General features: G+C 46.0%; 1 protein-coding gene across 3 annotated transcripts in view; it reads left to right on the top strand.

The window, feature by feature from the left end:
• Nucleotides 1-12,185, top strand: part of robo1 (roundabout, axon guidance receptor, homolog 1 (Drosophila)) — a 262,844-nt gene that overhangs the window by 147,462 nt on the left and 103,197 nt on the right. The window lies entirely within an intron of this gene.

The following is a 12,185-nucleotide window of genomic DNA, read 5'->3' as shown; positions in this document are numbered from 1 at the left end:
TGCTCTCTCCCTGGCCAATGAATGACTGAGCTACATTTGCATCACTGAACAGAGCCTCTGCATTGTTTCAGTTTCCGAGTGGTAGGCGCCCTCCAGCGCCCCCCCCATGCGGTTTCTGCAGCCGGCTCCTGAGAAGAAAATTGTCACCGCAGCCGTGTGCGGTGGAGTGTCCGCGTGAAGTATGCACCAGCCTTTAGGCTTCTGGTCCGCAGTCTCCTCTTTGGTGTTTTTCCACAGCTGCCAGCCCTCCATGAGCAACAGGGAAGCATGGGAGGTTGGGGGCTGGGGGTGGGGGGTTGCTATTCACAGCAGTAGCACAATGAAGAGGGGCCCTGTAATCAAAGCCCCCCTCCCCCTACACATATACAAGCACACTCTTGAAAGTTGTGTCTTTGCATGTGGTCATAATGACATTGGTATCAGGTAAACAAGGGATGGCTAGATGTGGATACTAGGCTGTGACAATAAGACAATATGAACTAATTGCTCTGTGGATGGCAGACGAAGACTTCCTATGGAGATAAGAGATCAAGGTAGATGTCCTTCTTGTGGAGATCCTCAAGGCTTTGATCTGGGCTTGTAAATGAAGACTGCAGTTTAAACACCCCCCTGGATGATGGGATGCTTATCTCTTGCCACTCTGTAATATCTCACAACGCTGCATTGAACAGGCCCTTCTGGGAGAAACCTTCCACTGCTAATTAGGCTCGTTGAGTTGAACCTTCATTCCAGATTTGAGTGGCGCCCTTTTTCAGGGTCTCACGTGACCTTTAAGGAGAGACAGTATGATGCATAGATTATCAGCACCTCTTTGCTCTTTTGCCCCATGGTGTCATGTATTTTAATGGGGATAAGCCCTTGATTGCATCATTTGATCCGGAGTCCTTGCATAAAGATGACTGAGGATAGAAGGGATTAAGGTGATTGGTCTTGGACAAATTAAAGGGATTTATGCCAAAATGTTGTCAAAAGTTTGAGCTGTGCTTGATGAAGTTTCCTCACTTTCATTTTCCTCTGTGATCCTCATTTATTTAGTAGCCTGCTAACTCGAATAGTATCCATCTCTCCACAAATTCTCCTCATTAAGTTGTAATGCTTCCAATATGTTAATAGACCCATAATTAAAGCAAAGAAAAAAAATCTTCAGATTCTTTAAAGGCCGTTTCTTTAGCTGTTAAATACCAGCTTAATATTCAGCTGAGGCGCGGTGAGCGGCTCGGCTTTGCGTTCAGTCCTAGCCTGTGTGGAACCTTGGCGGGGGTGGGTCTTCATTTTAAAAGATGGTGTAGCAGCTGGGATGGGGCTGCACTGATCCCAGTGCCTCCCCAGCCCCCCCCCCCCGATGGAACCAGGAGGCCAGGTGCTGCCTCTTTTCGTCTTTTAGTGTGAACTGCTGAGAGATGCATTGACTAAAAAGGGACATTCACAGAGCATTAATGCAGCTGTTGCGTGTGGCAGAGCCTGAGGTAATCAGAGCAAACACCAAGGGAAAAGGACACAGGGCTGTACCCTGTCAAGAGAAGGAGGAGACAGGACAAATCTCCCGAATTTCTCAGGTGTCGCTGGGTAACTTCCCTTTACTGTGATCCACTAGACCAGTGGTTCTCAAAGTCGGTCCTCGGGCCCCACTGCCCTGCTTGTTTTCCTGCTATCCCTCCCCCACACACATGTCCCAGCTGTCTTTCAGCTTCTGATTGACTGAAGACACCTGATCCAGGTAATCAGCTGTGTGTGGAGCAGGGATAGCTGGAAAACAAGTAGCGCAGTGGGGCCCGTGGACTGAGTTTGAGAACCACTGCACTAGACTAATAAACCTGTAAGTGTGTGCTGATTGGTTACCATCTCTATGGTAAGATAGGCAGAATATGATTTCTCGTATGCAGAGGCCTTGTGAAGGCGCTCCCTTGGACCATGTACGCCGCTGGTTAGCGTGTTTGTTTAGCAGTCACTCTACAGACGGACTCCTGTGAGTAAATTCATTGTTTGTACATGCAGATGCTGATATGGGGATATGAACCTTACCACAGCAGCTCTGGTGCCGGAACAAGGCCTCCACTCAGCTGTAGCCATTGAGATGGACTGATAACCTCTTCCTCTTGTGTACACAGTGATTATCATGTCCACACCTCACTTCCAGACACAGTTAAGCGACTTGCTCCATCTTTCTTTCTTTTTTTTTTGTTGTTGTAGATTCCTAGTGATTCGAGTTCGTGAGTGCTTGCAATTCATGTGGCCGTGGGCTTTGTAATTATGGGCTTTTCAAGGTCAGCTTTTTAGACTGACTTGTGAAACACCCTCACAGATCCTGACAGTACTGTGTTTTTAAAGATTTTTAGCTTGACAGGTAAGACTCTGATGCAGGTTTAAGCCTAAATTATAGAAGGTGTAAGTACTACATTTTTAACTCTTAAAAAGTATATGCAAATAGGTACAAAAACAAAGGTTTTAAGTTATTGGAATGGCTATGATTTTCATTATTTTTGTATTAAACATCTGTTGTTTTTAATATAGTCTGAAGCTTTTAACAAGAAACAATAAATCTCCGGTCTCTTCCCGCTTAATTTTTTATATGTCTATTTTGTTGAAATATGGAATCCAGGAATATTGTCTTGATTTAACACCATTTTCAGCAGAACATGGAACCGCAAACAGAGGCGGTTTGGATCTAGTATTTTTTTGTACATCCTGTCTGTATCTGTGCATGACGATACAGGGTGAAATTTGGTAATGGTCTGGTTTGAGTGGGGGAGGAGTTGGTTTAGCTATTACCCCACATTGTCTCAGCCTTTCACCTCCCGAAGGGTGAGCTGATGACAGAATGAAAGAGGAGGATGCAGAGAATAGAAATCAGACTGTGTGTGGGGATGTGTTGTATAAAAGGAATAAAGGATCAAGGTTTTTCCCCCCAAAAGAAAGTCCTTTTGGAAGTAAGGGTCCGAGGCCAGGCTGAGATGAGCTGGCGGGGAGGGGGGTTATGGGTATCGTGTGTTAAAGTGGAGTGTTTGAATAATATACACCAGGGCTCCTCCTCCAGTGACCTCCCCTAGTCCCACTTTTCACTCCTCACCTTAATCTCTCTTCAGTCACAAAACGAGGTTTGTGTCCATAATTCTAATCGCGAATAGCTTCCAGTAGTAAGTTAACAAAGGGCCTCCTTCACTTTATGCTACGCTGCTGAGCTTCTCCACAGTCGTCAGCCAAAGCTAAGAATGCTGCAAAGACAAAAAATTGTGAATTTGAATCACTTTATTCTTGCTTTTCTTTATTCGCTGTGGGGGGTGGCTCAGTGGTGTACAGCACTCTACCTTTGATCAGAAGGTCTTCAGTTCAAATCCCAGGGTCGGCAGAGTAATTTTACTGTGGGACCCTTGGATAAGGCCCCCTCCAGGGACTGATGATCCCACTTTATCAAAAAATGTATGTCACATTGGATAGTTGATGAGATATCTGTTTGTCTTTAAAAACGTTCTTGAAATTCATTTGCCCTGATATTTGTTCTTAAAATTCTTAAAACTATACATAGTTTATTTTCAGTATACAGATGCTCCTCCACTTACGAATGTGACCAGTTTGGAACAGCCATTCGTAACTTTAAATGTTCATAAGATTCAACACAATATGCGCAAGTATAAAGAACTAGGATGCTGGGAGTACGCACGCTACGCTGCTGCACGGCGGGAGTAGCGGCCAGAGGTCGTACTAGGCGGAATTGGCGCAGAAAAAAAGTTGAGGTTGCGAACAGGAAATAGGAGCCCAATGAACACAATTTGGGCTTACAGTCCTCTTTGTTCGTATGTCTGAAAGGTCGTAAGTTGAAAGTTCGTAAGTAGAGGATCGTCTGTATTTTCAACTCTTTTTCTCTGTATTGTCACCTGCCTAAGCACAGGCTATTAAAGGTTATTATATTGTATGCCACTGCACTTGAGCTATCCCTACAGTTTAATTTATTTCTAATTTATTCAAAGAAATAAATATTTTCATCCATTTTCTGTATACATTTCAGTGTATATGTGGTGTTGCGGTGGGGTTAATCAAATATTATGAGTAAGAACCGGCAAAGTCCCTGCCCATCCCATTAGCTATATCTCAATGAGTACAAAAATTTCTCCTTTTTTCGAAGAAATAAATATTTTTATCCTTTCTTCATATACATTTCTCCGCATGTGTCTGTCACGGAGGTTCCCAGACCTTTCCTAGTGCCTCCCCAATCCATTTCATATTCTAGTTATATTTAATTTATGACATTTAAAATGAACTAATCTCAGTTTAATCACGTTGTGGGTTAGTTGAGACGTGCTAAGAATGAGTGGGTTGGCTCCACCAACCTGCTGCATAACTAGCTTGTGCTGTGACCCTTGTCTCTGCTTATTGGCACAGTGTGTTTCCGGGTCGGAACTCTTTTGTTTCCTGGCTGAAGTGGAGACCTAGAAGAAAACGATTGATCCTGCTTATGTGTGCCAGTGAGGAGTCCCCCCCACCCCCATCAATTTCTTAAATGCCAATAACAAGTTTTCTTGGCGCCCTCTGCTATAAGTCAAAGGCGAAGACAAATACGATAACCTTCTCCAGGGGGGAAAAAATCATTTCCCCCTACTTTATAATTTCCTTTATCTCCGTCCCAACAAAATATCTGATGGGGAACCTGTCCCATGCTTAATCCCCTTTCAGAGGTTTGCCGGAGCTGTGCCGCGTGTCCCTGCATTGTGGCTAACAGCTAACCTCAGGCCCACGGGTGCTCTATGCACTACCTACACGGGTGAAAGGGGCTCCTCCAGTCAACAAGGGCTTATAACCCCCATCAGCGCTGCAGGCCTGTTAGCTATGGGGGATTAGCGCCGCGTTGACCCTTCAGGGGCCCCACAGGTGGCCACACTCCTGTTCATCCAGCCTGCAGTTTGAAAATATAATTGGATATTGACTGGAGGTCAGGTCTTTAACAGAGGGACATGGGACGAGAGGATAAGGAAATCTTATCACTCACTGGAGTAGAGGAATTAATGATATTGTCCCAGGCTCACCGTGACTTTCTTACACTATCTGGAAAAGACTTGGGGGCTTTGCTTATGTTGGAATTCTCTAGAACCCCCTTTCCATAAACCCTTGGTAGCAGGTTTGGGGAGAGGCTTGTATCTCCAGCTGTGATACTCATCTGCCCATGGCCCCTGTGTTAGTTTTTCCCTCCACACTTTGGTGCCTCCCATCTGCTAAACTGGTCGAAGGCTCTTCACTATGCTTGACCATGCAGAGAGTGACCAGCAGAGCGCTGAGTGACCATTGGTTACCTGCAGCTGCCTTCTTTGGTCTCTCAGAGGAAGTATTACTGATACCTTCCCATCCCACACAAGCACATGACCTGTCAGCTCCCCTAGATGCCCCAGCTCGCGGGTCTCATCTGGGCGCTGCATGCTCTATTGTGTGTGATGGCTCTTCATCTTAGCTATTGGTCCAATAGCCTACTATTATCACTGGAGGCACTGCGTAGATGCAGCTCCTACTAGACCCTGGCCGCTGACCGCTCCACGCCCATCCCTCTTTCGCAGTTTTCACGGCCCCCGCTTTTCTAGAATGTGGAAAGAGCATAATAGACACAAGCTGCTGTTTGAGATTACTGGCTGCCATCTGTGGAATTGGGATCAAACGCACAGGCTGAGCGAGGCTTGGGAAGATAAATGTGGGAGATGGAGAACATGTGAGTAGTGAGGGTGTGGTGGAGATGGAGAGATGGTGCTAAGGAGGCTTTTGCTTTGTGAACTTCTTGTGGTTTGCTTGGTGGGGGATAGAGGCTGAGCATCACCTAAAATATGCAGACAGCCAACATCTGGGATTGTCCATGCGTTGGCCTTTGTCAAGGGTAACCCTGCACTTCCTGGGCCATCTCACTGCTGCTCCACCTCTATGCTCATTAATCGGGTTCTTTAAGAAGCCTCCTGCTTCATACGTCTGGGAAAAGTCACAGAAACAGAACAAGTACAGCAGAACCTCTACAAAGGAAAGCGGAGATCCAATTGTCTGTGGGCAAGACCCCGTATTCCACGTGCTCAGAGTTGGGGCCGTATATGGCTCTCCCCAGCAGAACGCCACAGCCTGACCACAGTTTTTTGTTTGTGCATCTCTTGTTGCGTTGCCGTAGGATTATTTGATCTGGCAGTGTCCCCTAGCCCTGTTTGATAGCTGGCCGAGACACATCGATGGCCGCTGTGGGCATCTGCTCCTGGAGCCTGAGAAGTGCCATACTGAATTTCAGATCTCAGTGTTTATCTTGCCTGCTGCTGTACCATCCATGACTTTCGTCTTTCTGTTATCTTTTCATAAATGCCGTCTCCCCTGCTTTGCTCCCTTAGTCACGTGGTGATTCTTTGATTTGATATAAATGTATTGTTGAATTTTTTTTCTTACAAGGAACTCTGCAAAGGAATGGAATTACAGCTTCGCCTGGTCAAAGTGAGACGATATCAAGACATCAAATGTCTCGAATGCCATCTAACTCTGCATTTCCCCCATTTTAACATTTCACCCCCAACACCTTGTATTTTATACATATATATTATTTTATTAAAAAAAAATGCTTGTACTGCATTTCTCATTTCCTTTAACTGCATGTGCCAAAGCTGCACTTCACATTGCTCATTATCGTTTAAAATCTGGGATGCTGTCTCTGTCCACCCACTCTGTCTTTGTGGCTCATTACCGAAGCAGGCATTTCAGAAAAAAAATTCCTCCGCATTTAGTGTTTGTGCTGCTGCCTTTGTGTCAATCAGCAGTGCTCAGTTTGCTGGGAGAAGGTCTCTCTGTGTATCCCCTTGTCCTGTTAATTACATTCAGAGTGAAAAGTAGACCTGCAAGAATAGCAAGGCCTGAAAACATAAATTCCATTACCCGTCTTCCCTTCTGTGAAAATGGAGCAATTACCTGCAAGAATAACAAGTTTCTGAGACGTTTTTTTTTTCCCATTTTGAGTCACTGAGTGTTTTAGCACCCAGACCTAGTTGGCATTATTATACCAATCTTTGGTGCCACTGGAGAAATCAGTGCACTGGAGTGCATTAAAGTCATTAATAGTTTTTTTTAAATTTTTTTTACCTCACTGTTAGTTCTACTTTTAGAATAAAGGTCTAAAAAAAAAAGAACCGATAGATGTAAAGGAATGGAAATGCAAGGAGCAGAGTGAGGATCTGTTGAGTCTGGTGTCTTCACTGTAAGAAAGGCCGTCCTGCTGTTGGGGAATCCTGTGAATGTTCTTTATTCCTGAGCGAAGTATGGATCCAGTGAGAATTTAAAGCCAAAACGGCTGATGTCAGTCACTTCAAAGTTCCAAGGCTCTTTGCTCACATGATACTTTCTGTTGATTTAAGCCAGGCTATGGTTTACAGTGCATGGTAAATGCCATCCAGCACAGATCTCCAAGCTTCGATTCTTCCAGCATCACTTTAAATTCATGTTGGATATTTTATTAGACAGCTTGGACAGATAGGAAAAGAACAGGAGCTAGAGAGCAGGATGACGATGAAGGTGACCATACCTGCACCATAGGATGCGATTCCACACAATAGTAATTTGCTTTTGTACATGCTGGTAGATATAATTGAATTTAAGATTTGCAAGAAGCAGCAACGTCCATCCATCCATCCATTTTCCAAACCGCTTATCCTACTGGGTCGCGGGGGGTCCGGAGCCTATCCCGGAAGCAATGGGCATGAGGCAGGGAACAACCCAGGATGGGGGGCCAGCCCATCGCAGGGCACACTCACACACCATTCACTCACACATGCACACCTATGGGCAATTTAGCAACTCCAGTTAGCCTCAGCATGTTTTTGGATTGTGGGGGGAAACCGGAGTACCCAGAGGAAACCCCACGACGACATGGGGAGAACATGCAAACTCCACACACATGTAACCCAGGCGGAGACTCGAACCCGGGTCCCAGAGGTGTGAGGCAATAGTGTTATAACCACTGCACCGCCATGTCGCCCCCGATGCAGCAACGTTTTACACCAAATTATCTAAATTGTACTCCTTTGCAACTAAAGTTTAGTTATTCTGTTTCTAATTTTTTAAAAACTCTTGTTTACTATCCAGTTTCACTTGAAGCATCTCAGTTTTCTCATTTTTAGATGCTTGCTGTGGATGATTGTTTTGTTCTTTGCACACTGCGTTCGACGCCCTGCTCTGTGAGGCGTAATCATCACGCTGTATCGTCTGGAATAGGACTTACGCCACAAAAATGTGAATGAAAGAAAGGCGGCAAACTGGGAGAGAGGAGAGAAAGCAAATAAAACCAGAGGAGTCTGGCAAATGTTATTGGCCCGACGAAAACGTGAGCCTCAGTGCAGTTGCACAGTCCCAGTCTCCCCCCTGAGCCAGTGCACAATGGCGGCCTTGTGACCATTACCGCGTGTGACCATTACTCTTATTATTTTTTCTTAATGGCTGTTGCTGTTGCTTAGGTTAAATGTCTGTGATCACGGGGAGTTTAAGGCTTACTCTGGATTTTAAAATTACTTCGGTTCTGCTAGACTGAGGTTCTTCGGGTCACGTGGATGTGTCCGGAAGTGTTTTTTTTTTTTTGCGGACCGGTTTGTTTCAGTTGTAGTTCTAACTGAGTTTCCTGGCTGGAAAACAGAACTGCACTTAAGAGGGTGCTGCTTACTCTAGAAATAGACCACAATGTCGAGCAGGGGTCTGATTTTTGATAAATGACCAGTACTTTTATTTATTTAATTGTATGTTTATTGTTATTTTTACAAAACTCCGCTTATTTAGCTGAATATTTTCAGCGAGGCCACTTGAGTACCAATCCCAGGGGTAGCACAATAAGGTTCCACCTGGTACGTGAACTTCTAGTATTTTCATTAAGCCTTTGGCTAGTACCAGCCTTTTTGCAGCGTGTACATTAAGCAATCATTTACACAATAAACAGCCCCATCCTGTCTGTACACCTTGTATTAATTAGCCCCCTTTTGTCAATAAGTGTGGCAGACGTGTGGCATCTAAGTCACTCTGAATGTTTCGTTTGTGATGTCACAATGCTCCATTCTTCTCCAGCCGTCAAACATGGCACTGAGACTAGTCTGGCCCTGCCACTGGTACCTATGAAAATGTTCCAGAATCTAAGGGGAAATGGAAAATGGAACTCACAGTGGTCCAGAGCACTTGCCACAGAGCTCTTTGGTCTAAACATATTAGCCTAGCACTGCAGGCCCAAAGACCACTTCAACCAGCTGCTAATCTCTCCCAGGGAGATCAGGCTCCGCCATTGTTAAAATCCCCCACGTTAGTCTCCTTCTCGGCCTTGTCCCATCTGCCTCCTCTGCCTTTTCTGCTATCTCCATTGTCTGCCCCTGCTGGGCCCTGTTTGAGCAGTTTATTTTACTTCCTGATATATTGCTCAGAGCCGAGATAAGACTCTCAATCAGTTGGCCCGTAATCTCTTTAGCAGTAGAGGGAGAATTACCATTCATTTGCCAGGCTGTCAGCGCATCCCTGGCCTGTTGGGGGTCCAGTGTTTGGGCCTCGGTGACCTGTGGTATCTTCGGAATTTACTTTGCTATCCCATGGAATCCCAAGATTGCAAAATGCAGAGTTTTCTCAGACCCCCAACCGCCAAACTCCCTTTGCCTTCACCTCCTCCTTAAAAAAGGTCCCTCCGATCGATTTGCTTCTCTCATCTCAAAGCATGCTGGGAAAAGCCAGACGTAATGGAAGAATTTCTGCTAGCGAGCACAAGAAGACAAAGCGAGCACAGGTACTTCTCAGCTTCTTTTCATCTCTTGGAGCTCAGCATTCCTCCACAGGCCAGTAATTACTCGACATTGCATGTTAGCCATCTCTGCTCTTGAATAACGGCTCTAATCAAAAGCAAGAAGACTCAGTAGGAGCTGGGGACCACACGTTAGGGTCTTCCCAGTTTTATCCAGATTTGGTCCTTGGATATTTTGTACCTACACAGAGTCCTGGGTGGGGGTGGGGGTTTCATTTTGTAGTTTTTAGTTTCCCTTCTGCATGTTTACTCAATAACCTCATCTTTCAAAAGACCGCCAGTGACGATCCCCACTTTGTTCTCAGTCCAAAAAATGGCCCAGTGTTACATTAGTGAAATTACAGGGATGCGGTATGTTAATGAAAGAAGGCTAGCAGAGGCTCTGCAGGGGGATTGCCCCAACTTCATGAGGGAGGTGTGCTCAGGCCGGTGGCTGCCATTAAGGGCGCTGGGCCTGAAAGGACGGCGTCAACACAGTCAGCCGGCCTGAGTGATTAATTAAATGCTCACCGTGTTATTTCCCAATTCGCGTCCCTCTTTGAGAGATCCTACATACTTAATAGGCACTCGAATTACAGAGGAGCTCGCCATCGAAGTCCGGTTACTGTCAGATGCTTTCAATGCAGTGCACCGACAGTGTGACAGTTATTTATGCGCATATGGTTAGCTTTAGATGGAGGAATGTGCGGTTGCAGTAGACGTTAATGGCACTTAAAAAAATAAAATCGTGGCACTTATACTTTTAACGTGGCTGACAAGAGGGTAAACGTGGCCGCTCCCACTCTCAGCAGTTCTGGGGAGGCCTCTCGGGAGGTGAATGCTGAGGGGGGCGGCTTGCATGCTAGCCTGCCTGGCTATGCCATTTGGCAGCTTAGGAGCAGCACAGGGAACATTGTGGAACATAATCGTTTAGTGTTTGGACTGCCATTATCCCCGGCTGCCGAATGGCAGAGGTCACCCTGCAGGACCTGTGTGGATGAATTGCAAAGCCGTTGCAGATATAGAGGTGGAGCCAGATAACGGTGAATTCTGAGCAAATGACACGATTTCAGAACATTTGATGTGTTACTGTGTGTTTATCAGCTCCTGCCTTAGGATCGAATAATAATGGGCGATTGGATTCGTGTTCTCTGTTGTTTCCACTGTATACTGTGAGTGGTTTATTCCCATAGCTGTAAGTGCTATGGAGAATTTTAGTTGTCAGCACACTATGGAAAATGTAGGACCCCATGTAACCATCAGCAGCAAGGCTGTGCCCGCCCCCCCATGTCTTTGTGAGAAGAGTTTATACATTTTGCCAGCCAATGCACGACGAGGGTGGGTGTGTGTGGGGGGGTCCACTTCATATTTGGAGTGTCATCCTTCCATCAGCGGGGGGGGGACATGTTAAAGACCCTAGAATAATGGCTTGGTGTGTCACATGGGACTCTCTAATTGAGGCTTTGACCCGGTGCCTCAGTCTGTTTCCCGTCCCCACGGGTTGATTGAAATCTGGGGGCAGAGGAGGTCATGCCGCATGTCTGCTGTCGCCCCCGTGTATTCAAGCAGACCCCCGCTTCTACCTCAGGGCGTATTTGTGGGAATTCGCGTAATAAAAGAAGGTTGCCCATGAACCCAGACCCCAACTCCTGGCTGGGATGAGGTCCGGAATGTTCCACAGTCAGCGTGTGCTAATGATATCCAAACGACACTGGCATGGACAGCCCGTCTAGCCCGTATATCTGTGGTTTGTGTGGGACTTTTGTTCAGAGTGTGGCTCCTTGCTGGAAGGACCCGGGACAGACGCAGAGTGGCTGTAATTTCCTTTCCTGCCGCTGCCTATTGGCCTCGGCTTCCCTCGGAGTTAAAATCTGCTGGTCATGAACACGAGTGCCCTGTGGAAGGAAAAAGCGAAATATATTCCAGTTTAAATGCTACAATGCTACCCACAAGCCTGTACAACCCCAAACGATTTGGCATGTCTCTGAGCCCCCAACCCCACCCCCACCTCCAATATAATATAGCATTCTGAAATATAAGGAGCCAGCTGACCACTATAGGCTAGAAAACTAGGGCTGATTGATGTCATCTTTGAAGGTTTGGACATTTGGAAATGGGACTAGTGTGAATGAGGGTGACGGAATATGTTTGGGGCCCAGTCATGTACTGGTCGGCGTGAGACTCCTGCCTGAGACAGAAGGACAGACCTCCAGGATTGGTTGTCTGTAATCCAGCTCACTGTAGTGGCGACTAATGGATGCAGACTTATACATTCTGGATCTAATAATGTGTCAGTCAGCTTGGTTTTCTGGAAAGGGAAAAAAATTAGGCAGCCCAACCAGGAAGGATTGGGTTACCAGAGGAACCCTGCACCAAGACAGTCTGAGAAAACAGACAAAGCAGAATTTTATTTTATGGGGGTGTTTTGGGGCTGTATGAGCTGACT

The sequence above is a fragment of the Brienomyrus brachyistius genome, chromosome 17, assembly GCF_023856365.1.
Source record: "Brienomyrus brachyistius isolate T26 chromosome 17, BBRACH_0.4, whole genome shotgun sequence".
Lineage (NCBI taxonomy): Eukaryota > Metazoa > Chordata > Actinopteri > Osteoglossiformes > Mormyridae > Brienomyrus > Brienomyrus brachyistius.
The sequence above is the reverse complement of the archived record's forward strand: the minus strand, read 5'-3'. Positions and strand labels throughout refer to the sequence as shown.